Here is a 24,856-nt window from a genome sequence, read left to right as displayed (position 1 = left end):
TCTTATCAATTACCTGCTGTGATACAGCCAGTATGTCTGTTAGAATGTGTTTTTAATGTTTGTTAACATGAAAGTCTACTGATGTCTACTTATATCTATACAAAAATATCCTTTGCTATAAAATAACTTTTTATAAGCTTCCCTAAATACAATAGACAAATTGGATGTGTTATTTTAAAGATTTTTGTTAAATCTCATCCTTTGAACAAAAAACATCCTTTGAACAATAAACTTTCTAGGTAAATAATAGATGTACAGGGTTTTATAATTATTAAAAATTGTAATGCATCTATTTATAGACGGATGAAGCTATGCATTGTTTTTTTGTTGTTGTTTTGTTTTTTATCTTATTTTTTATTTTGAAAAGCCGACATAGTTTTATTCTTTAAATATTCCGGTGTTCAATCCTTTTCCTCAGGGGTTTGTAAGGAGGTGGGGTCTACCGAGACGTAACACCCCCAGTTTTCACACCACTGATTGTGTTACCTATAAAGACCATTGGAGGCTAGTAGGCTGGTTTTTCTGTGTGGCTAACACAAAGAGCATTTGCTACGATTTTACTTGGTTTTACTTTAGATTTTCTAAAGTCATCAAAAGGGTTTCCAGTATTCCATTTTCACCCTAAGGACATATTTCTGAAAATGGATCCTCCTTCAAACGGTAGGCCTATTTTCTGATTTGGTGTTTTAATCATAAATAAAATAATTAAATAAAATGCATAAATAAATTGTTTATGTAGTTCATGGCATCAATATGTTGTTCACTAGGTGATATGACGTTCTGCGTACAGAACTCCCATTATGACAAGGCTGTGGATCAGCTTCTAGCTTTGAACGGTGTGGGTATGATGTTGTTATGATGTCAATTTTCAACTCTATAAATATTAAAAACGTATATGGAGTGTGTTATAATTGTGATTTTAAAGTATTTTCCCCTGCCCAATAGTGCGGGGCCCTCAGGTTTCTGGGGCTGATGTGAGCCAAAATCAACAACAATCTCCGCTTGGTAAGTTTTAGCTCATCTTTTATTGTTTGTTATAACGTTTTTATCATGTTAAAAACATGATATGAATACATTTTTTTTTTTTTTTTTTTTTTTTTTTTTTAGCATCCTTGAGAAGTATTGTGAACAGTGTTGGAAACAACGGTTCTGAAACGAAGGTTGGGAAGCATTTGAAAGTAAAGGCCCAAATTCACACTCCAACTGAGGATACTGGAATATCTGATCCGATCGGTATGTGGGTCAATGCATTGGTGGATAATATATATATATATATATATATATATATATATATATATATATATTATATATATATATATATATATATATATTGCAGGGATGCATATGTTAAAAATCGGAAAAAAATCACTCATACAGAATTTCATTCCCCCCAGGACATATAAGGGATGCTGTTAGAGCCATACCACCACCCACTGCATTTGCTGATGATATCACCACGCATGGTATTAAAAGGGAAGAGCCTGGGTCAGGATCAGTAGTACATAGTTCTGAAGAATCAGATGAAATATGTGTGATACCCAACACCCCTGAGCAAAAACGTCAAAGACAATCATGGGGTATGTATATACAGAAAAATATAGATATATGCTAATGTTTTTTCCTTTTCATGTTATTAGATTAATCCCGATACACTTATACAAATTATTTTTCCACAGAATCGTTCCCGGAAAATGGGGTCCCAAGCGTGGATAATGCAGATAATTGGGATGATGAGATGCTGCATGCATGGAGCATTTCTGACTTTTCAGAGGCTTTACCAATTGAGTCTCAAACAGTAAAGAGTGGTTCAGAGAACGTCGCTCATGTGTCTGGTTCAGAACCGGATTCGGATTCGGATGCACTACCTTCCAACCAAGAGGCCTTCAAGAATGAGGGACAATCCTGTGTATGCCAGAGTAAGGATGTGATGTCGGGACAATTTCCTGCTTTTAGAGAAGAGAATGAACTATTACATCAGAAGAGAAGAGCAGAAAATGAGATATTACGTCAACAAGTGAAAAGTTTAAAATCATCCGTTGAATTGCTGGTAAAAAATCAGAACATTGCGTCAGACCACAGACGAAGGGATAGACAGGAGTATGAACTCTTTAACCGGACTGTGACTACCGAGCTCCAGGGACAAAGAGCTGGTTTGAAAGAAGTTATTGCGTTACTAAGACGTCACGGTTCTATACAACAGCTCTTAAGAACTGATCAGGAATTAACTGTGGAGTTGATGAAGCAAATGGTTGAGAAGTTTATACCTCGCTTTGGTAAGTCCTGATTGATTTAATACAAATGTGGATTTACAAATGTTCGCTATGTTTATGTTATGATTTTGCGCTATATTTTATGTATTATGCTTACGATGTAGTTTTAGGGTTTCATTTGTAGGATTATTTTGTGTTCTGGTGTTTTGACACTTTCCAGCTTATTGTTGATTATTTAGTGTGTTTGTGCTAGTTGGTTGTGGATTTTAAATAATTTGTGTTAAAAATGGCCACAAAACGTTGTCTGGAGTCAGATGATAGTGAACAAAGTCCAGCAGTGAGATTTAGATGTGATAATGATTCACATCATCAGCAAAGCACAACAGAAACTATGCGTTATTTAATTCAAACAGTCGAAAATATGGATAGACCTAAATCTAGTACACAAGTTTTGGTAGATTTGCTAAACACTGTACAATCAGCGGTGGTAAATCAAGAAGAAGAAACAGATTTTGATGTAGACCAATTTTTTAATTCTCCTCTGACCAACAATGTGTCTAATGATTCGTCAAACACCAATTTTGATGTAGACCAATTTTTTAATTCTCCTCTGACCAACAATGCGTCTAATGATTCGTCAAACACCAATTTTGATATAGAGCAATTTTTTAATTCTCCTCAGATAGGTGGGGGGGCCACCCCCCCGCAGTACCAAGCATTTGATCCAGCAGCACCCAACATGGGCCTTACGCAGGGTGAACTAGATTCTCTTGTGAGAGATGGGGGTGTCGTGCATGAGTACACAGTGATTCCCAGAGCCCGATTCAATGGTTTGGAAATTCATAGGCTTATAAATCTGCGGCAGATATCTTCTAAAGATTTATCTGCCTACACTACATTTTTACATGATCTATTGGCCGAAATTGTCTCATTTTCCAGATTATTAGCAGGTGATGGGGGGGTAATTAATATTACTTTGCGTGGGTCCAGCCTGACATCTGATGTTGATGCTCTCTTGTCACCTTAAAATAATTACGATCCAGATCTCTTTATTAATCAGCTTGAAAAGATATTGCAAAGCAACTCTGATGTAACTGTCGATGAGGCATTGGATTCAAGAGTGTCGATAGCAATGTGTAAAAATGGCGGTGCTCGTCGAAAGATACGTGACCTTTTGCATAACCAAGTAATCAGTAAAAACAGGATGAATTTATTCTGCCCAACAAACATTACAAATAATCTATGTTTTACAATTTGTCTCGCTCATTTTCTAAACCCAGAGAAACCACACACAGAGTTAGAGGCTGTAGCAGCATCTATACAGAAGTCAGCTGGTTTCACAGATCAGCATAAAATACATTTTAATGACATTTCATGTTTTGAGCGCATGCTGAATATCAAAATTGTTACTTTCCATCGCACAAATGCAAGAATGTTGGAGAAGTATACAACGACGGATGACCCGCATCCAAAAACTGTGTTTTTATATTTGCATGATTCGCATTACTATTTGATAAAAAACCTAAAAGCGTTTTTAGGCGTGCCATATGTATGTGTGTATTGTTACCAAGGGTATACTTGTCGCAGAGATCACAAATGCAGATTTGTTTGCGATGTGTGCAATTACCCAGATTGTCACACACACCCCAAAAAGATAAAACACTGTGGCGATTGTTTGCGATACTGTACATCTGATTATTGTTTTGAAATGCACAAACATCCCGCCCCTGGTGAGGAATATGCACAGTGCACTGTCACCAAATTTTGCCCCCAATGTAATAGACGTTATCACGTCAGTGGGACCAACCCGAAACCACACCGATGTGGCGCTGAACATTGTGTCCAATGTGGTGAGAGTTTGGTTACCGATGGGGAGCATCAGTGTTTTATTCAGCCAATCAAACCAGAGAAACCAAATGATCGCTACATTTTTTATGATTTTGAAACAAGAAATGAAAATAATACCCACATTGCAAATTTTGTCTGTGCAGTCACGTTTAACGGTGAGGAATTTGTGGCAGAGGGCCCAGATTGTGTCGAACGTCTCATTAAAAAGTTCAGACAGCCTTTTTATAGTAATTTCACATGGATTGCACATAATGCGTCCGGATTTGATAATTGTATACTTTTGGAATATTTCACTAGATTGGGGATCACTCCTAAAATTATAATGCAGGGCTGTCGGTTGATTTTAATGTATGACAACGCATTTAAACAGAGGTTTATCGATAGATTCATTCCTATGCGTTTGGCCAAAACACCTGCTGCTTTTAATCTGACTAACAGTGAGAAGGGATATTTCCCGCATCTGTTTAACCGTGCAGAAAATGATGACTACATCGGCCCGTACCCAGAAAAACATTTTTATGGTTATTCGACGATGTCAACACAGGAGATGTTGAAGTTTGATGATTGGTACAATGGGCTCTCTGGTGCAGTTTTTGATTTTAAGAAGGAACTAGAAATGTACTGTAAGAACGATGTTTACTTGCTACGAGAAGTGTGTATGAAATATCGTAACGAGTTCATCCTCTGCACAGATCTGGACCCGTTTAATTACACCACTCTAGCAGGTTGTGCAATGGCTGTATATAAGACCCATTTCCTGCCAAAAGATACAGTAGCGCTGACACATGACAAGGCGTACACTAATCAAAACAAAACATATTCAAATGTTTCAATTGAATGGCTAGAATATTTGCAAAAATCACACTCCAATGGCATTCAGCATGCTCTAAACCATGGTGAGGTATCGTTTGGTAAATATTATGTCGATGGGTTTTATGATGATGGCACTGTGAAAAAAGCATTCGAATTTCTCGGTTGTTTTTTTCATGGATGTGAACGTTGTTATAACCCGAACGATTTAAATCCCTTATCAAAAGTGCCTTATGGCAGCCTCAGAAGACAGGTTGATGACAAGTTTGAAATTTTGCAACGTGCATATAATCTTCAAATTCATTTTGTTTGGGAGTGTGATTGGATGCTTTCCAAACAGACTGATGGTGATGTGATGGATTTCATGTCCACTTACACACACACACACACACACAGCGAGGTTGAAACCACGCGATGCACTTTATGGAGGGCGAACAAACGCTTGCAAGGTGTACCACAAAGTCAGTGAGGGTGAACGGGTGTGTTACCTAGACTTCACTTCGCTCTATCCGTTTGTTCAGGCGCGAAAAAGCTACCCCGTAGGTCATCCACAAATAATTCATAAAGATTTTCAAAATCTTGAAGATTATTACGGTATAATAAAGGCAACCATCGTGCCACCACGAAAGCTCCTTCACCCCGTACTACCATTCAGAAGCTCTGGAAAACTTATGTTTCCTCTTTGTCGAAGTTGTGCTGAACAACAGAATCAGACCACGCCGTGCAAACACTCGGATGATGAAAGAGCTTTAACAGGCACATGGGTCAGCATAGAGCTTTTAAAAGCTGTTGAAAAAGGCTATGTCGTAGTAAAACTGCATGAGGTTTGGCATTTTTCGCAAAGTTCAGAAACGCTATTTTGTGATTATGTTAAAACATTTTTGCAACTCAAACAGGAAAGCTCTGGATTCCCAAAAGATGTAGTGACAGAGATGGACAAAGAAACCTATGTCAGAGAATACTTTGAAAAAGAAGGGATTAGACTAAATCAGGACAAGATTGAGATTAATCCTGCACGTCGGTCTACAAACAAGCTCCTTTTGAATTCTTTATGGGGACGCTTCTGTTTACGTCAGAATCTACCTCATTCAGAATTGATTTCAGAACCTGAACAGTTTGCCCAACACATTTTTGGTCGGGGGTATGATATTAAGTATTTCACATTTTTATCCGACTCTGTTGCATTAGTTCAGTGGGCTTATGCTGAAGGAAAAGGTGGTCAGAGTCGTGATGTAAACGTCTTTATCGGTGCTTTTACAACAGCGCATGCCCGGTTAGAATTGTATGATGTTATGGATAAACTGGGTGACAGGTTGCTTTACACGGATACGGACAGTCTTCTGTTCACATCAAAAGATGGTGATTGGGAACCCCCGCTAGGACCCTTTCTTGGTGATCTTACGAATGAACTTGATTATGATGATTACATTGTAGAGTTTTCTGTAAACTCTCAAATCGTCAAATTAGACTCGCTGATTGAGCTTGTTGGTCAGTATGTGAGGGGGGATGGTTGTGATAATTATATTCTTGCACAAACCGACGGTATCGTAAGGAACAAAAAGCGATTCACACTACATAACAAGACATTTGCAAAAAAATTCAAAGTCGTTTACAACAAACGCGTTCTGCTACCTGACTTTACCACACTACCATATGGCTACTGACAACGTTTTTGGACACCAAGGTGTGCGAGACACAGATGGTTTTGATTTCAGATTACAATTTCCATTCAGTTGTGTTTTATGTGGACCTTCTAACTCTGGAAAAACGTTTTTTGTAAAAATGTTATTAGAAAATGCTAAAAGTGTGTTTTCTAAAAAGATTGAAAATATAGTCTTCATATTTGACTGTTGGCAGGGTTTGTATGATGAATTGTTGGCATTGTATGATATTAAATTTATTGAAGGAATCCCCCAGAACCTGAATGATGTTCATCTTTTTCCTCCCAATAAGACACACTTATTAATAATTGATGATCTTATGAACGATGCATGTAACAACATACAGATTGAACGTTTATTCACTAATTATGTGCATCACAAGCATATAAGTTGCCTCTTTATGGTCCAGAACCTCTTTTGTAAAGGAAAATCCAGTAGAACCATCAGTTTGAATACAAGTTATTTGGTGTTGTTTAAAAACCCCAGAGACAATACCCAAATTAATGTGCTAGCACGCCAGATGTACCCCAGAAACAGCAAATTTTTTATGGAATGTTATCAAGATGCTACCAGTATTCCTTTTGGCTACCTTTTGGTTGACTTTAAAGCAGCAACCCCAGACCATTATCGTCTCAGAACGAGTTTACTCTCAAAACACCCTGTTGTATACATTCAGAAAAGAAAACACTAAGACTCTTGGATGTTACAATGTCTGCAAGACTTTTAAGGAACCTCCCAGTTTTAAAGTTGTTATTAAAAGCAACACCCAAACAAAGGCGTGCTATTTTAGAGTCAGCATCAGACGAACTCATCGTTGCATTGTGTGAACTAGCTCTTAATGTTCTCCATGGTAATATTCCACTTACACCACAGCAATATCAGAGACTGAAGAGAAGAAAAACCAACATCAAAATTGTTGCAGATAAGAAGGTTGGTGTTAGAAGGAAAAAACAGCTAATCAATCAACAAGGAGGTTTTCTATTACCGCTTTTAAGTGTTGCAATACCATTCATAACAAGCTTGGTTAGCTCTAAATAAGGTCCGGCGATGGAGTATGGTGAGAAGATGTTTTTAGTTCCACAACATCAGCTGGATAAGTTGAAACCCTCTAACACACGCGAGTCTATACAAGACCTCGTGGAAAATGACCTAGACATTTCTATAAAAAGCATCCTGTACAGTTCTGATCTAAATCCCGATGAAAAAGCAAAATTGTACACAGCTGTTTTGCAAAGGTTTCTAACAATAGCTAGACAAGGGGATAAGGAGTTTTCCACACCCTGATCACGTTGAAAAAGAAGACCCACCCAGGGCAGTTAGTGAGCCTGTTCATGACTTTTTAGATAATGTTTCAGAAGAAATATTAAACAAACAATGTTCCACAGAGGAGTGTGAAAAATGTTCGATACATTTTAGAGAAAATGTCTAAAGCTAAAAGTGTTTCTTCATGGACTGACACGGGTGAGTTTGTGTTTAAAGGGCGCACGATCCCCGGTTCACACATGTTTGATTTAATTAAAAACATCACAGCTCCACATAAGATTGCAGATGAACGGAGACCGGATGGATGGAATGAGTTTCTGGAGGCTTTTGCTGGTTTAAATTGACCATACTCTGTGGTACCAAATCATCAGGTCAGACGTGCAATTAACTCTTTCAAAAGCAAAACGACGCCATCTGTAACTAATTCATCTAAGAAGAATAAACAGCAGAAAGTGTGTCCTAGTACACCATCACCATCTGTATTCAAATCACCCAAGCTTGAACATGGACAGTGGTTAACTTTTTAATCTGTGAGTTCTGTACACATGTATATTTTGTTTTATCATTATTAAAATGTATTGTTGAAATAATGTGTATAATAAAAAAGAGACAATACAGGAAATTAAAATTGCTTTGTTTTTATTAAAAGAAATAACATAAACATTGCACCTGTTTGTACACACTGAACACATTTGAAAACATTTTCATTACATGGGGATTGCTTTAGTTTTTTCACAAAGGCTGACACCATTTTGTCATTTTTAATACAATCGTGAGTATACAATTTCAACACATAATCATAATCAAACCCTTTTGCCATGTGGTACAGGAAGAACACACAGTGCTGACCACATGTGTCTGATGAAAAGTCTTGGACTTGGACATTTGAATGTTGGGCCTCTTTAGAATTCCGAGTTAAAAAGTTTTTGATGAATACTGGAAAACGATGATGATCCGGTTTGTTTCCAAAACTGTCAAAAAAACAAGCAACACCATCTTCGTTTATGTAGATGGCTAGCCAATGCTGACCTGGAAGCCCCGATATATCTGTATTTATAATAACTGCTGATGGTAGTTTTCTTAGAGGTGATTTTGGCAGATAATCACATGGAAGAACCCCAAGAAAATGTAGATTGCACGAAATCTTATCCATGATAGAGGTAAGCTGTACAGTGTTCATTTTATGTATTAATAGTAATCAACCAGAACCTGTCGACGATTTGAAACTTCAATTAGACTGTCAAAGACAGAGTAAATTAATAAAGTAACAGTACGAGGTAGAGGTTGTCTAAAACGGGCTTCTAGTCTAATATTTCCACTCTTGATAAGTGACAAATGCTGACTGCACTCCTCATGCGGTGTGAAGTTAAAGGCGTACAGTGTATACCCATGCAGAAATTCTTCCCTATCAAAAGACAGAGGCTGGTTTTTAAGATGTCTTCCAGAAGCCAATGCTAACTGGTAAAACTCACGCACTGCAGAACCGTTTTCATATTCAGGTTGCAAAGGTTTTGCGGGGTACTGTTGCCCATCCACATAAACTGCTAGAAATTCAAGGTCATAATTTTTAAACGCGAACGGGTTTTTATTATATGATCCTGTAAATGCATCATTATCAACCATCGCTATAACCATAGATTTTGGCAGTGTGCCTAAGAACAAGTTTTCTTGATTACAGACACGTGAACCTGCAGGTATTGAGAATGTCTTCATACACACGCGGTCCACAGGGTATTTTGCTGTTGTTGTAAGCAGAGCTTGAGCATGACCCAACCTCACAGCAGGTGCCACGGACACTTTTTTCACAAACAGTGATGCAGACAATATGCTTAGTTTATAAGGTGTACCGTTGCTCCTCATTAAACAGAACTCATCTTAACCTCTGGTCAGGCGAACTTTAAGATCTAGACCAGGAATTAGAAGTTTTGACTGAAAAAAAATATCATTATGTACAGGTGCTAACAGCTCGACGATATTACTAGCATTGGTAAAGGCTGCTCTCTTTGTCAGCCCGCGATTTTCTCCAGCGGGGTCTGCGACATCCATTTGTCCTGCTGTGTCTTTGTAAAAAAGCCCTGCAGAGAAATTTGTTTCAAGCGTGTCTTTACCATAATTGGTAAGACAATCTATTATGCAGCGATACGGATATGTCCTCGAACTCTGTGATATAAGAAGATCCCCAAGCGATACATCTACTTGCGTAAAAATTGTTGCTCCAGGGTAGTTAATCAGCCCAACCGGATCCCCATCTGCGATATCAGTGCCATCAGGATTGGTAAGCTTAACCCGCAAAAACAGAAGTGTATTGTTTAGGTCGATGTAGTCCTCACCAGCCCCGGCGATAAAAAACTCTAAAGGTGTTGTCTCCGATATTGCTGATAACGGGGGGACTTCAATATAAGTATTTCTTTCAAGCGACATTTGGGTGGGTGGCACGGTGAAAAGATCCAGCTCAGTTTTTAAACATTCTTGTGACATGTTATGTATTGCCGCCATATTTTTAAAATATTGTATTAACAGCTCTCTTTGCTCTTTTTGACCCAGTACGCTTGGCTGTCTCCTTACGCTTGCGTTTTACAACTCGTGTTTTTTTCTGAGCACGTTTTGTTTTCTTCTGTGTCTGGCCACTCCTCCGTACCCCTGGAGGCCTGGAACCTCTTTTGCGAGCCATCACCATTAACCCGGATCCATCTTGAGTACCATCGTTGTTAAAAGATCGTGATAATGTATTGCTAACAACATCGCTTTATATATTTTTCGCCGCTGATTTAAGATGTGGTTTCGCTATGCTAAATCCACGCTTTAGCAAGGGTATTGCCATTCTAAAAAGCCCACGAAAAAGCCCCCCAACCCCCGCTCCATACATAGGTCCGCCCCCGACATAGCCGGGGAGTCCGCCACCAGCTTGATTCTGGTAATACGTCACGTAACGCATCGGATCAGCGTAATGATTGGTGTGATAAATCATTTTTTATTTTTTTTTTCTCTCTAAGCGTTTATTAAAAAACACACTGTTTCACAGGTCTGAAGTGGAGTTTAGCAGTCACCTTTCCGTAACTAAAACGTATGTCCTGATTTTGATCGTCTTTCACCTGTATACATATCTCTGTGATGGAGGATTTATTAACCGGGACGTAATGTGGTCGTATCGAACACTAACAATTTTGTTATTCTCACCATCTATATGTACACACCTTAGTAGTGGGACGTGATGGTCTCCAACTGATTGATATTGTATTATATCCGTATATATATATATATAGTGTAGAAACCCCCATTTATATCTGATTGATGAGGTGCATACGTCACAGACTTGTATCTAATACTGTGGTTTTCAATAGGTTGATCATTAGTTTCTATTGCAACCCCCGGTTTTAATCCTAAAATAACGGCCAACTTTCCGTAAAATGTGAGCGATGTCTTTGGTGGACCTTTCAGAAACACTTTGTTTTTAACATGGTCAAAACCAAAACTCACATGTGGTGGTAGATTTGCATTGATCTCCCTGATCAAAAAAACAATGTCGTCATAATATCCAGCTTTTAACCTGTGTAGCACATTTGATATCTTTTTATCCCTGAAGATGAAGATCTCAATCTCTTTACCTTCAGCGGTGTATTCGGGGGTGTGATCCTCACTATTTGCACCTGTTGTTGTTGTTTCCTCATAGTTGAAGATGAAAGCTGCATCTTCCTCATTAAAAGTATACCAGCTTCTAGGATATTCAAATTCGATCAAACCAACTTCCCATTCACCTTTTAGGTTTATAGTTCTTGCTAATCTGGTTGTATAGCTAGATATGGTATTTTCTGGATAAGCAGTTAACAGTTGCAGGGGAGCGTGACATAAAATCCACCCTCAGCCATGACCGGTTTTTACACTAATGCATTCATGTTATGCAGGATTTTGTTTTTATGGCACTTGTACATCCACCAGCTCTTTCTGATCAACCCACGATGCAAATTTTGCAGGCCATCCGAGCCATTGTACCAGCACCATTGTTTTACGCCCCTTCTTCTTATCTAAAATTTTTTCCACTTTAAATGTCTTGTTATCTTTCACAAATATTTTTTGTAATTCGTCTGCATAAAAAACCCCATCAATGACATCACCGTCATAATCACGCAATCTGTAGACAGGCGGGTTACGGGGGATGCATGCTGTTACTGTGAAAAATTCCTGTGTGTAGTTTTCCTCATACCCTTTCGTGAACGGGCCTCTTACTTTAGAAATTCTGACAACATCACCAATTTTATATTTAAATTTGGGGGCCACACAGCGAACATCGCTAGAGCCATATAGATTATGAAACACCACAGATTCATTCTCTTTGTTCACATCGATTGGCCTCATCTTAATACTTCTATGGTAGCTACTGTTATATCCATCCGTTATGTCTTGAAGAATGTCGATGTAGCGTTTGGAGTTTATAGCTGTTAAATACCGCCACATTCTACCCTTTAACGTCCTATTAAACCTCTCAACAACACATGCCTTTAATTCAGTGGCAGGTGTAAAATGTATAATGTTATATTTTTTCATTAGATTTTGAAAGTGTTTATTGTGGAATTCCTTCCCTTTATCGGTCTGTAATCGCAATGGTTTTCGTCCATCATTCAATATGGATTCAAAAGCTTTAGTCACTTCACCCCCGCTCTTGTTTTTTAAAACCATGCATATTTACTAAACAGGTCGATACATGTCAAGACAAAATGATTGTTGTCATTTTCTTTGGAATATGCTGACATATCAACAAGATCCGCCTGAAATTGAAAATCAATGCCGAAGACAAAGACACGATTCCTTTTGTATTTCACAGGTGCTGTTCTGTGCAGCGTGTAAGCATCTTCACCAGCGAGCCAGTCCGACACTTGTTTGTCGGATAAAGGAACACCTGTTTCTTTTAAAACAGCATCTTTTAAACGTTTTTTACCCCCTAAAGAACCAGGGTTACAAGGTGTGTAATAAATATTTTTTATTTCTTCTTCGGACATATTGTTGGTTCAGTCTCCACAAAAGAATAACTCAGATAATATACATGTTCTGGCTTTTTATTTTCAGTAAAAGAGAGTACAATAATCTCATACATCATCCAGGTACTGTAAAAATCTTATACACATCACAAAGTTTTTCTCAAGAATGTATTCAATTAAAGTTTCAACAATTTCACATACATTAGTTTGGTCTTTTTTTGACACAGTGATTACACACAAATCAGTCACATATGTACACAAACACAATATGTCAGCAATTCTAATACAGCTCCCACATTCAGTGACCAGGTCTAGTATTTTTCTAATTGTTGCACAAATTGGCTCACCTTTATTAATACACATATGCATTATATCAGTCCACTCATTAGACATGCCTCTTACACCAGACATTTGGTTCTTGAGATTTGTTAAACGTTTGGGGTCTACATCACATCCATTTACAGCAACAGGCACATCAACACAGTCATTAATGATCTTATACAACAAGTTTGTCAACTCGCATCTAATACGGCGTTTAAGTAAACATTTTGCCAGCCCCATTGCACAACATGTATTCCCCATTTCAGTATCACAGTCAGACAACTTGTGCGGACCCCTTCCAGTTGTCCACATAGACAATCTGTTCGCTGCTGACATCCACAACTTTCTCTCTGACTTCACAAAGTTTTTCCACAATGTAAACTTCGTCACGCAGTTCGTGCAAAATAGTATCCACTGACCCCTGGATCCTTTGGGGATGAATTCTTAAACCACACCGGCTCAGTGCCTGAGCTATGATGTGTTTGAGTCCTGGTTTAATTAGATTATGAGTCAGCTCCTCAAAGTATGTGTCAAAGAAATAGGCATCAGGTTCAAACAAACAGGAATGTCTAATCTGACTCGGGTGCTCCACCTCACAACCCAAGCAAATCTGTTTTAGCTTTTTGTTGATGAGATGTTCCAGGAGGACCACAACAGTTGCTTTTATGATTCTGAACCCATCAGACCGAATAATTCCGTCTGTGTCGTCAACCCCACCATAGACTGCAGCTCCAGCTACTGCTCCTGTGTTCCCGTACGGTGTTGTAAGGAAAGTCAGGTTGTGATATCCCAGATCCATGCAAAATTTATCCAGCCAGCTGTTGTCATAAGTTTGTGGGTGGGACTCCTGCGATTTAGCACTGTCATTAGACATTGTTATGTCATAACTTTGTGGGTGGGGTTCAAATGGCATAGCGTTATCGTCAGGCATAGCTGGTCCAGTCTCAGAGGTACTGGTGTAGCAGTAGTTAGATGCAGTTTCTTGAGACATGGTGAATGAATGTAGTGAGTGTACCAATCCTGCAGATGTTTTAATGTTTGTAGTAAGTGGGCGGACTTAAGAGGCGGTCTTCTTGGCTGGTAACGCCCTGCTCAGGATGAAACAATTTCACCTTTACACTGTTGTAGCGATCGTACATATCACACCATCTGAACATCTTGTTAATACAGGTAAAAAGATTGTCAAACAGACAAATATCTTTCCACTGAAACAAAAATTTCATGTCATAGCACACGTAATGCTCAGTCTCAGGGATAGGCCATACACGTTCACAGAGTTTTGTCTTTTCGTTGGAGCAAAATATATAGACACAATCGTCTGGTAGCTTTTTACTATGATCACCGACCACGCGAAATCTCGTGTCAGGACTCACACCATCCCACTCTGCGATGTACAACGGTTCGTCGCCACAGTCATTCAGATCTCTCCAAACGTAATTGAAAAAAATAAACCAGTCTTTCGCAGGGAAAATCAGACACGGCTCCTGTGATGTAAATTCATCTCCAACATCCACAGCGTAGAGTTTTACAACCCGCATCACTTTGTCAAACACATAGCGCCTGACGCGTCCACCAGACATTGAGAAATCACGTTTCACAAATTTCATATCTTCATGAAGAAACTTTGTCAAACTGACGCTTTGTCTCTTCTTTGGTGCAAAAGTCAATTTTTCACCCATTTCAACAGGGCCTCTTGTTGGTGAAATAAACATCACTTTTCTTGTAGTTTTAGGGGTGCTTGGACTACCCATTTTAACAGATGACTTGCAGAATCTCCTCTGTGTTCAACAAATGTACCCCATACACCTTATTTAAATAACAGGACCAGGATTCACCAAAATGTCATAAAAATGCCAAATCTGGGCTGAGATACAACCTCCATAAATTTACCCATATATCTAACTATAAATCCAACTCACCCTATATCTCATTGACACTCTTGACCTGCCAATCAGGGGACAACAGCCATAAATTCATCCATAAAAAACAACCATTGACAACCACTGACCTGCCAATCAAGGCTCACAGCCCTCATAAAACATATTTGACATCCACTGTCCAGCCAGCTTGACTGACAACACACAGAAATATGGTCATAAATTAAACCATAAATTAGGGTAATAAATCATTATTCTGGCACAGTGTATATGATACTCTACTAAGGTATTTGTTCATTTTGTCAAATATGGACTATTGTCTGTCTGATGTAAACATAAGGAGTCAATGAGTCTGTATACAAAGTTCAGGATCGAGGACTAATTTGCCAGAAATATGTTCAGTAAGTCTAATATGGACTTCTGTATGGGAGAAGTAATATCAGACTCAACAGTAATGCATAGAAAGTTCATGGGCTCATGTATGGCTGAAATAAAATAAGGATTCAATGAATCTTCAAAAATTGAAAATCGGGTACTCTTGGGCCTGAAATATATTCAGTAAGTCAAATATGGACTTCTATATGGCTGATTTGACATCAGAAGGTGTCAATGAGTATATATAGAAAGTTCAAGATTGTCGACAAATTTGCCAGAAATATGTTCAGTAGGTCTAATATGGACTTCTGTATGGGTAAAGTAACATAAGAAAGAATCAATAGTATTCTTTGTAAAGTTCAAAATCTAATACTTTTTGGCCAGAAATATGTTCATAAGGTCAAATATTCAATAATCTATGGCTGGCTTATTACCAGAAGGAGTCAATGAGTATGTACTGAATGTTCAAGATCGAGTACGAATTTGCCAAAAATATGATCATTAGCTGAAATATAGATTACTTTATGTCTGATGTGACATCAGAAGGCATCAGTAAGTCAAGTCAAGTCACCTTTATTTATATAGCGCTTTTTACAATGCAGATTGTGTCAAAGCAGCTTTACAGTGATAACTGGTAGCCTATATAATTTGGCTGCACAGCAGCTCTTAAAGAATAGTGTCAATGCAGGCAGATCAAATCTTAATCTCGAGGTATACCGTAGTCAACCAGATCCGGGCCATATCCAGATGAGACCAAGGACCGGTGCCCTGACACTACCACAACGCAGCCCCTTGAAGTAAATATGAATAAAAATTTAAAGATTGAGTGCTCTTTGGCCAGAAATATGTCCATTAGGTCAAATATGCAATTCACTATGGTTGATGTATCACCAGAAGCAATCAATGAGTTTATATAAAATGTTCATGATCGAGGTCTAATTTGTCAGAAATTTGTTCAGTAGGCCAAAATAGGTTCATATATGGCTGAATGAACATCAGAGTAAATCAAAGAATATGTATTGAAAGTTCATGATCGAGTACTCTTGGGCCAGAAATCTGTTCATCAGGTCAAAAATGGACAACAGTATGGCTGATGTGACATCAGAGTAAGGCAATATGTGTTTATATTGTTCATTATGGATATACATGGCTGATGAATCATCAGAGTGAGGCTATAAGTATCTACAGAAAATTCATGATCAAGGACTGAAATATGGCCAAAAATATGTCCATAAGGTCAAATATTCAATAATCTATGGCTGACTTATTACCAGGAGGAGTCAATGAGTTTATATAAAATGTTCATGATCGAGGTCTAATTTGTCAGAAATTTGTTCAGCAGGTCAAATATGTACTCATATATTGCTGAAGTAACATCAGAATGATTCCATGAGTTCATATAAAAAGCTCATCATCGAGGTCTAATTTGCCATACATTTGTTTTTTTCAGTAGGTCAAAATGGGTTCATATATGGCTAAAGTAACATCAGAGTGAGGCAGTGAGTATGTATAGAAAGTTCATGTTCGAGTACTCTTGGGTCAGAAATATGTTCAGTAGGGTTAATCTGTTCTTCTGAATGGCAGAAATAAAATCAGGAGGAGTCAATGAATCTAGATAGAAAGTTCAAAATCTTGTACTCTTGGGTCAGAAATATGTTCAGTAAGTCAAATATGGACTTCTATATGGCTGATTTGACATCAGAAGGTGTCAATGAGTATATATAGATAGACCGTGGACTAATTTGCCAGAAATATATGTTCAGTAGGTCTAATAGGGACTTCTGTATGGGTAAAGTAACATTAGAAAGAGTCAATAGTAATGTTTGTAAAGTTCAAAATCGAATACTCTTTGGCCAGAAATATGTCCATAAGGTCAAATATTCAATAATCTATGGCTGACTTATTACCATGAGGAGTCAATTAGTATGTACTGAAGTTCAAGATCGAGTACTAATTTGCAAAAAATATGATCATAAGCTGAAATATGGATTACGTTATGTCTGATGTGACATCAGAAGGCATCAGTAAGTATAAATAAAAATGTAAAGGTTGAGTGCTCTTTGGCCAGAAATATGTCCATTAGGTAAAATATGCAATTCACTATGGCTGATGTATCACCAGAAGCAATCAATGAGTTTATATAAAATGTTCATGATCAAGGTCTAATTTGTCCAAAATTTGTTCAGTAGGTCAAAATAGGTTCATTTATGGCTGAAGTAACATCAGAGTAAATCAAAGAATATGTATTGAAAGTTCATGATCGAGTACTCTTGGCCCAGAAATATGTTCATCAGGTCAAAAATGGACAACAGTATGGCTGATGTGACATCAGAGTAAGGCAATATGTGTTTATATTGTTCATTATCGATATATATGGCTGATGAATCATCAGAGTTAGGCTATAAGTATCTACAGAAAATTCATGATCAAGGACTAATTTGCCAGAAATATGTTCAGCAGGTCAAATATGTACTCATATATTGCTGAGGTAACATCAGAATGATTCCATGAGTTTATATAAAAAGCTCATCATCGAGGTCTAATTTGCCATACATCTTTTTTTCAGTAGGTCAAAATGGGTTCATATATGGCTGAAGTAACATCAGAGTGAGGCAGTGAGTATGTATAGAAAGTTCATAATCGAGTACTCTTGGGTCAGAAATATGTTCAGTAGGGTTAATCTGTTCTTCTGAATGGCAGAAATAAAATCAGGAGGAGTCAATGAATCTAGATAGAAAGTTCAAAATCTTGTACTCTTTGGCCAGAAATATGTTCAGTAAGTCAAATATGGACTTCTATATGGCTGATTTGACATCAGTAGGTATCAATGAGTATATATAGATAGACTGTGGACTAATTTGCCAGAAATATATGTTCAGTAGGTCTAATAGGGACTTCTGTATGGGTAAAGTAACATTAGAAAGAGTCAATAGTAATGTTTGTAAAGTTAAAAATCGAATACTCTTTGGCCAGAAATATGTCCTTAAGGTCAAATATTCAATAATCTATGGCTGATGTATTACCAGGAGGAGTCAATGAGTATGTACTGAATGTTCAAGATCCAGTACTAATTTGCAAAAAATATGATCATAAGCTGAAATATGGATTACTTTATGTCTGATGTGACATCAGAAGGCATCAGTAATTATAAATAAAAATGTAAAGATTGAGTGCTCTTTGGCCAGAAATATGTCCATTAGGTAAAATATGCAAATTCACTATGGCTGATGTATCACCAGAAGCAATCAATGAGTTTATATAAAATGTTCATGATCGAGGTCTAATTTGTCAGAAATTTGTTCAGTAGGTCAAAATAGGTTAATTTATGGCTGAAGTAACATCAAAGTAAATAAAAGAATATGTATTGAAAGTTCATGATCGAGTACTCTTGGCCCAGAAATATGTTCATCAGGTCAAAAATGGACAACAGTATGGCTGATGTGACATCAGAGTAAGGCAATATGTGTTTATAATGTTCATTATCAATATATATGGCTGATGAATCATCAGAGTTAGGCTATAAGTATCTACAGAAAATTCATGATCAAGGACTAATTTGCCAGAAATATGTTCAGCAGGTCAAATATGTGCTCATATATTGCTGAAGTAACATCAGAATGATTCCATGAGTTTATATAAAGAGCTCATCATCGAGGTCTAATTTGCCATACATTTTTTTTTCAGTAGGTCAAAATGGGTTCATATATGGCTGAAGTAACATCAGAGTGAGGCAGTGAGTATGTATAGAAAGTTCATGATCTAGTACTCTTGGGTCAGAAATATGTTCAGTTGGGTTAAGCTGTTCTTCTGAATGGCAGAAATAAAATCAGAAGGAGTCAATGAATCTAGATAGAAAGTTCAAAATCTTTTACTCTTGGGCCAGAAATATGTTCAGTATAAGTGAAATTTGGACTTCTATATGGCTGATTTGACATCGAAAGGTGTCAATGAGTATATATAGAAAGTTCAAGATCGTGGACTAATTTGCCAGAAATGTGTTCAGTAGGTCTAATATGGACTTCTGAATGGCAGAAATAATATCAGACGGAGTCAAGGAGGATGAAAAGATAGTTCCAGACTGAGTACTCATTGGCATGGAATATGTTCATTTTGTCATATATGGACTACTGTCTGTCTGTCTGGGTGAAGTAACATCAGAATGACTCAATTGCAATGTATAGAAAGTCAAATCTAATCAATTACTCTTTGACAAGAAATATGTCAATTAGGTCAAATATGCAATAGTATATAGCTGACATATCATTAAAAGGAGTCAATGAGTATTTATTAAAAGTTAGTGATTGAAGACTAATTTGCAGTAATAGGTTTAGCAGGTGAAACATGGGCTCATGTATGGCTGATTTAACATCAGAGTGAGGCATGAGTATATTTAGAAAGTTCATGATCGAGGACTCTCGGGACAGAAAAAATTAATTAGGGTTATATGGACCTGTATGGCTGAAATAAAATCAGAAAGCGTCAATGAATCTAGAAAGAAAGTTCAAAATCGTGTACTCTTGGGCCAGAAATATGTTCAGTAAGTCAAATATGGACTTCTATATGGCTGAATTGACATCAGAAGGTGTCAATGAGTATATATAGATAGACCATGGACTAATTTGCCAGAAATATATGTTCAGTAGGTCTAATATGGACTTCTGAATGGCAGAAATAATATCAGAGGGAGTCAATGAGGATGTAAAGATAGTTTCAGACTGAGTACTCATTGGCAAGGAATATGTTCATTTTGTCATATATGGACTACTATCTGTCTGATGTAAACATAAGGAGTATTTTGCCATAAATATGTTCAGTAAGTCTAATATGGACTTCTGTATGGGAGAAGTAACATCAGAAGTACTCAACTGTAATGCATTGAAAGTTCAAATAAATTACTCTTTGATAAGAAATATGTTCAGTAATTCTAATATGGACTTCTATGTGGGTGAAGTAACATCAGAAGGACTCAATTGTAATGTATAGAAAGTCAAATCTAATCAATTACTGTTTGATAAGAAATATGTGAATTAGGTCAAATATGCAATACTATATAGCTGACATATCATTAGAAGGAGTCAATGAGTATGTATTAAAAGTTAGTGATTGAAGACTAGTTTGCAGTAATATGAGTAGAGTATCATATACACTGTGTCAGAATGATGATTTATTACCCTAATTTATGGCTTAATTTATGACCCATATTTCTGTGTGTTGTCAGTCAAGCTGGCTGGACAGTGGATGTCAAATATGTTTTATGAGGGCTGTGAGCCTTGATTGGCAGGTCAGTGGTTGTCAATGGTTGTTTTTTATGGCTGAATTTATGCCTGTTGTCCCCTGATTGGCAGGTCAAGAGTGTCAATGAGATATAGGGTGAGTTGGATTTATAGTTAGATATATGGGTAAATTTATGGAGGTTGTATCTCAGCCCAGATTTGGCATTTTTATGACATTTTGGTGAATCCTGGTCCTGTTATTTAAATAAGGTGTATTGGGTACATTTGTTGAACACAGAGGAGATTCTGCAAGTCATCTGTTACAATGGGTAGTCCAAGCACCCCTAAAACTACAAGAAAAGTGATGTGTATTTCACCAACAAGAGGCCCTGTTGAAATGGGTGAAAAGTTGACTTTTGCACCAAAGAAGAGACAAAGCGTCAGTTTGACAAAGTTTCTTCATGAATATATGAAATTTGTGAAACGTGATTTCTCAATGTCTGGTGGACGCGTCAGGGGCGCTATGTGTTTGACAAAGTGATGCGGGTTGTAAAACTCTATGCTGTGGATGTTGGAGATGAATTTACATCACAGGAGCCGTGTCTGATTTTCCCTGCGAAAGACTGGTTTATTTTTTTCAATTACGTTTGGAGAGATCTGAATGACTGTGGCGACGAACCGTTGTACATCGCAGAGTGGGATGGTGTGAGTCCTGACACGAGATTTCGCGTGGTCGGTGATCATAGTAAAAAGCTACCAGACGATTGTGTCTATATATTTTGCTCCAACGAAAAGACAAAACTCTGCGAACGTGTATGGCCTATCCCTGAGACTGAGCATTACGTGTGCTATGACATGAAATTTTTGTTTCAGTGGAAAGATATTTGTCTGTTTGACAATCTTTTTACCTGTATTAACAAGATGTTCAGATGGTGTGATATGTACGATCGCTACAACAGTGTAAAGGTGAAATTGTTTCATCCTGAGCAGGGCGTTACCAGCCAAGAAGACCGCCTCTTAAGTCCGCCCACTTACTACAAACATTAAAACATCTGCAAGATTGGTACACTCACTACATTCATTCACCATGTCTCAAGAAACTGCATCTAACTACTGCTACACCAGTACCTCTGAGACTGGACCAGCTATGCCTGACGATAACGCTATGCCATTTGAACCCCACCCACAAAGTTATGACATAACAATGTCTAATGACAGTGCTATATCGCAGGAGTCCCACCCACAAACTTATGACAACAGCTGGCTGGATAAATTTTGCATGGATCTGGGATATCACAACCTGACTTTCCTTACAACACCGTACGGGAACACAGGAGCAGTAGCTGGAGCTGCAGCCTATGGTGGGGTTGACGACACAGACGGAATTATTCGGTCTGATGGGTTCAGAATCATAAAAGCAACTGTTGTGGTCCTCCTGGAACATCTCATCAACAAAAAGCTAAAACAGATTTGCTTGGGTTGTGAGGTGGAGCACCCGAGTCAGATTAGACATTCCTGTTTGTTTGAACCTGATGCCTATTTCTTTGACACATACTTTGAGGAGCTGACTCATAATCTAATTAAACCAGGACTCAAACACATCATAGCTCAGGCACTGAACCGGTGTGGTTTAAGAATTCATCCCCAAAGGATCCAGGGGTCAGTGGATACTATTTTGCACGAACTGCGTGACGAAGTTTACATTGTGGAAAAACTTAGTGAAGTCAGAGAGAAAGTTGTGGATGTCAGCAGCGAACAGATTGTCTATGACGCCGTGGACAACTGGAAGGGGTCCGCACAAGTTGTCTGACTGTGATACTGAAATGGGGAATACATGTTGTGCAATGGGGCTGGCAAAATGTTTACTTAAACGCCATATTAGATGCGAGTTGACAAACTTGTTGTATAAGATCATTAATGACTGTGTTGATGTGCCTGTTGCTGTAAATGGATGTGATGTAGACCCCAAACGTTTAACAAATCTCAAGAACCAAATGTCTGGTGTAAGAGGCATGTCTAATGAGTGGACTGATATAATGCATATGTGTATTAATAAAGGTGAGCCAATTTGTGCAACAATTAGAAAAATACTAGACCTGGTCACTGAATGTGGGAGCTGTATTAGAATTGCTGACATATTGTGTTTGTGTACATATGTGACTGATTTGTGTGTAATCACTGTGTCAAAAAAAGACCAAACTAATGTATGTGAAATTGTTGAAACTTTAATTGAATACATTCTTGAGAAAAACTTTGTGATGTGTATAAGATTTTTACAGTACCTGGATGATGTATGAGATTATTGTACTCTCTTTTACTGAAAATAAAAAGCCAGAACATGTATATTATCTGAGTTATTCTTTTGTGGAGACTGAACCAACAATATGTCCGAAGAAGAAATAAAAAATATTTATTACACACCTTCTAACCCTGGTTCTTTAGGGGGTAAAAAACGTTTAAAAGATGGTGTTTTAAAAGAAACAGGTGTTCGTTTATCCGACAAACAAGTGTCGGACTGGCTCGCTGGTGAAGATGCTTACACGCTGCACAGAACAGCGCCTGTGAAATACAAAAGGAATCGTGTCTTTGTCTTCGGCATTGATTTTCAATTTCAGGCGGATCTTGTTGATATGTCAGCATATTCCAAAGAAAATGACAACAATTATTTTCTCTTGACATGTATCGACCTGTTTAGTAAATATGCATGGACGCGTGTTTTAAAAAACAAGAGCGGGCGTGAAGTGACTAAAGCTTTTGAATCCATATTGAATGATGGACGAAAACCATTGCGATTACAGACCGATAAAGGGAAGGAATTCCACAATAAACACTTTCAAAATCTAATGAAAAAATATAACATTATACATTTTACACCTGCCACTGAATTAAAGGCATGTGTTGTTGAGAGGTTTAATAGAACGTTAAAGGGTAGAATGAGGCGGTATTTAACAGCTATAAACTCCAAACGCTACATCGACATTCTTCAAGACATAACGGATGGATATAACAGTAGCTACCATAGAAGTATTAAGATGAGGCCAATCGATGTGAACAAAGAGAATGAATCTGTGGTGTTTCATAATCTATATGGCGCTAGCGGTGTTCGCTGTGTGGCCCCCAAATTTAAATATAAAATTGGTGATATTGTCAGAATTTCTAAAGTAAGAGGCCCGTTCACGAAAGGGTATGAGGAAAACGTCTCGGGTTACTTGTGTAACCCTGGTTCCCTGAATAAGGGAACGAGACGCTACGTCGAAACGACGTGATGGGAACCCTCTGCGCATTGCGTCGTGAAGCACCTCTGTATCCAACCAATGATGAGACGGGACGTCAGAGGCGGGTGACGTCACGGACCAGGAAGCTATAAAGCACACCCAGAACAAAGAACGCTAGCTTCTGGAATATGTCTGAAGTAAGCGCTCATAGGTATGCCGGGGGTACGGCAACGTGACGTAGCGTCTCGTTCCCTTATTCAGGGAACCAGGGTTACACAAGTAACCCGAGACGTTCCCTTTCATGGGAATTATCGACGCTACATCGAAACGACGTGATGGGAACGCTATCCCAACTAGGCCGTACAGCCAAATACATGTCTGTTATCTTGTTGACAGTACCGCTGAACCTGGAGTGGAGTTAATATCTAGATTGTAAAATCTAATAAAGTGTGCTGGGATGACCATCCAGCTGCATCACAAATATCCGACATGGGAACTCCTGACACCAGGGCCTTAGAGGCCGCCATACCCCTTGTAGAATGAGCCCGGACCACCAAAGGACATGGTTGTCCGGCTGCTTTGTACGCAAGAGAAATGGCCTCGACCACCCACTTGCTCATCCTCTGCTTAGACGCTGGGCCCCCTTTCTTAGGGGACCCATAACATACAAACAATTGGTCTGTCTTACGCCACAGGGCAGCTCTGTGGACATAAGTATCTAGGGCCCGGACAGGGCAAAGCAGATTAAGTTTTTCCTGATCCGCACTCCTAAATGGAGGGGGACAAAAGGCCTGAAGTACAATAGGACCCGGAACATTAGTGGGGACCTTGGGCACATAGCCCGGTCTAGTGTGTAGGAATGCCTTCACCATTCCTGGTGAAAATTCCAAACATGATGGCAAAACTGATAACGCCTGCAGGTCTCCAATTCTTTTAAGAGACGAGATTGCCAATAAAAATATGGTCTTGAGTGTAAGGAACTTCTCAGAAACTTGTTCTAATGGTTCGAAAGGTGCCTCAGCTAACCCTTCTAACACTACCGCCAAATCCCAGGCTGGAGTCCTAGAACGTACCACAGGTCTCAGTCTTA

At 38.3% G+C, this 24,856-nt stretch overlaps 1 long non-coding RNA gene across 1 annotated transcript; it reads left to right on the top strand.

Annotated features, from left to right (window-relative positions):
- The first annotated feature begins 878 nt into the window (after window positions 1–878).
- Window positions 879–1,474, top strand: LOC137024673 (uncharacterized). The gene is made up of 3 exons (XR_010895731.1): window positions 879–1,005; window positions 1,108–1,233; window positions 1,395–1,474. It is a non-coding gene; the product is annotated as an uncharacterized lncRNA (long non-coding RNA).
- Window positions 1,475–24,856: the final 23,382 nt, after the last annotated feature.

This window comes from Chanodichthys erythropterus, chromosome 2, assembly GCF_024489055.1.
Source record: "Chanodichthys erythropterus isolate Z2021 chromosome 2, ASM2448905v1, whole genome shotgun sequence".
Lineage (NCBI taxonomy): Eukaryota > Metazoa > Chordata > Actinopteri > Cypriniformes > Xenocyprididae > Chanodichthys > Chanodichthys erythropterus.
Note: the sequence above shows the minus strand (reverse complement) of the source record. Positions and strands in the feature narration are given on the sequence as shown.